Raw genomic sequence first — 3,232 nt, forward strand, 5'->3', positions numbered from 1 at the left:
CTCGACAGCCATGAGGCGATGCCGGTGCCCGGTGTCTGCCTCGCCTTTGCCGTTTGCCAGCACTGCACGCCTCCGCCTTCGACCCCGCAGCGCCCCGACCCCAACGTCCCCGACGCCGTCGCCGTCGTCACCACCTTGACGTTGCTGCCAACCAACGCCGGCACCCTCGCCGTCGCCTCCCCGAGCACACTGCCACCCCTATGCTCCGCTGTGAGCTCCTCGCCGATTCCCCCTCCTCCCCCTCGTCCACGCCATCGTAGGTGTTCGCGCGCGCCGTTGGCCACCATGGCCGCGCTCCGGCCGTCCCCCATCCATGCACTGGCCTCGCCTACCCCGCGCTGTGACCAGCACCATCCGCAAACGAGCCCCGCCGAGCTCTCTCGCTGGCCGCGTCCCCCCAGAGCCAGCCTCGCCAACCGCCCTCATCCGCGCCCAGCGCCACTCCACCGTGTCGCGTGCTTCGGCATCCGACACCCGATGCCTGCACCCCTGGGGCTCCGCCCCTGCCTGTTCGCCCGTAACCACATATCCGCCCCGCTAAGGCCTACGGCCTATGCCGGATGGGGCCCACGCCCCTGTGTAAAAGAAAAAAAGAGGAGATACAAAAAATATGTTAATAGAAAAATAAATAAATAAATTAGTTAACTAATTAATTAAGTAACTTAATTAACTTGGCTTAATTATCCTAATTAACCGAGTTAGTTGAAATCAAAAGTTGTTTAGTTATCAGTCTATGACAGGATGGACCCACCTGTCAGTTTGACTGGTCAACAGGTCAACCTTGACTGCTGACGTCACCCTGACGTCATGCTGATGCAGTTTTTCCTTTATAATAATAATTTTAGATTTTTTAAAACTTTGAAAAGTCATATAAAATAATCCGTAACTCGGATGAAATTGTTTTCTACATGAAAGTTGCTCAGAACGACGAGACGAATCCGAATACGCGGTCTGTTCACCCGCCACACATCCCTAGCATCGCAAACATGCAACTTTTCCCCTCTAGTTCATCTGTCTGACAGACGTTCGGAACCGGGGATACTTTCCCGGATGTTTCCCCCTTCGCCAGTATCACCTAGCGCTGCGTTAGACCACGTCTAGCTCTGTCTGTTGTCCTGTTATGCACTTGCCTACTATGTATATACTGTTTCTTCCCCCTCTTCTCTCCGGTAGACCCCGAGACCGATGCTGATGTCCCTATGATCGACTACGTCTACGATGACCCTCCTTCTTGTCTGAGCAACTAGGCAAGCCCCCCCCCTTTGATCATCCCGATATCGCCCATTCTATACTCTCATGCTTGCATTAGATTTTGCTACTGTTATTGATTGCTCCTATTCTGATGCATAGCCTGCTTTTGTAACCTGCTGTTGTACCTTACCTGCTTATCCTAAACTGCTTAGTATAGGTTGGTTAGTGATCCATCAATGACCCCCACTTGTCCTTGTTGCCCTTACTTCATCATCGACGCCTCGATCAACGTGATCGACGACCAGAGCCCGACACCTCACATCACATCACGCCCCTTTAGTTGCTCGACTCTGCAGAGCTACTACAGAGTGCCGAGGGTGATCCCTCATAACGCACTCCTCATGATAATTCTGTAGTGTAGCTATCCGTTCGTGGTCATCGAGGGTGGTTTCCTCTTTCACCATTCCGATACGTCTCTATCGTTCAACACCTCAAGTGTGAACCTCGAGGGTGGTCCCTCTTACGTTCACCTTGATGATTACATTGAGTGGAATCCACCGGGGGTGATTCCTCGGGTTTTCCCCTTGATGTCTGGACACACGGTTACAATGACTTTACTTGAGACCTTGGTGAAAGTCGGGCGGGCCCGGAGAGCACCCACAAGATCATGACGTGGCACGGCCAGGCATTCTGGGCCCTTGTCATAAGTCCACGAGACGGGGCGACGGGGTCACTTTCGATCGTGAGTCTCTGCTCGTCTCCGCAAGCTAATAATACACTATGGTTTGGGTATTTGCTCTGAGTTGGCCTTTGGCCTTTACGCACTAATCACCACGCGAGAATAGTTATGGGCCTCGATGTCGCAGTATCAGCCGAAGCTTTGCCCGACGTCCAGTTCAGCATTGTGGCCGGGCCGGATCGTGCCATCCACTTCACGGGTGGTGATGGTATCCCCTTGCACACAACGACCCAGAGTGCAATGGGTGATGGGCCCAGACCCCGGAGTGCTTAGGATGTAGACCGGCGGGGACCTCTCTGCTGAGCCTAGGTAGGGCTGCGACGTGTTGATCTTCCGAGGCCGGGCATTGACCCCAGAAAGGTGTGTCCAGCCAGAGTGATCGAGCGTGTTGGGTAATGTGGTGCACCCCTGCAGGGAAGATTATCTATTAATAGCCGTGTCCACGGTAACGGACGTTCAGACTTATATCCTGATCTTATACAACTACAAATGGATACTTAAGATATGTGGCTCCGGGATTGCTTTCTCGTAGGGAGTCGAGGAAGGATCCCTGGGCATTAATGTTACAACATGCTTGTTAAATATAAACTATTATTCTTTACTCTTCTACATGTTGCAAGATGCTCGGAGTTGCGTGAAGATGCTAGTCTTCGATAGGCTAGGCTTTCCCCCTCTATTCTGGCATTCTGCAGTTCAGTCCACAGATACAAAACCTTCCATTTGATACCAGTGCATACTTAGTATAGATCTGATGCTTGCGAGTACTTTGGATGAGTACTCACGGTTGCTTTGCTCCCCCTTTTCCCCCTTCTTTCTTCTTTCCGGTTAATGCAACCAGATGTTGGATCCCTGAAGCGAGATGCCACCGCTGATGGATGCTACTGCGTGAAGACCGTCGACGTCCAGGAGTAGTTAGGAGGTCCCAGGCAGGAGGCCTTGCCTCTTCAATCGTTGATGTTTGTGCTAGCCTTCTTAAGGCATCTTTGTTTAACTTATGTCTGTTCTCAGATATTGTTGCTTCTGCTGACTCTTGTGTATCGACCTATGTATTCGAGCCCTCGAGGCCCTGATACGTCTCCAATGTATCTATAATTTTTGATTGTTCAATGCTATTATATTACCCCTTTTGGATTTTTTGGGCTTTATTTTACACATTTATATCATTTTTGGGACTAACCTACTAACCGGAGGCCCAACACATATTGCTGTTTTTTTACCTATCTCAGTATTTCTAAGAAAAGGAATATCAAACGGAGTCCAAACGGAATGAAACCTTCGGGAGCGTGATTTTTGGAACAAACG

This window comes from Triticum dicoccoides, chromosome 2B, assembly GCF_002162155.2.
Source record: "Triticum dicoccoides isolate Atlit2015 ecotype Zavitan chromosome 2B, WEW_v2.0, whole genome shotgun sequence".
Classification (NCBI taxonomy): domain Eukaryota; kingdom Viridiplantae; phylum Streptophyta; class Magnoliopsida; order Poales; family Poaceae; genus Triticum; species Triticum dicoccoides.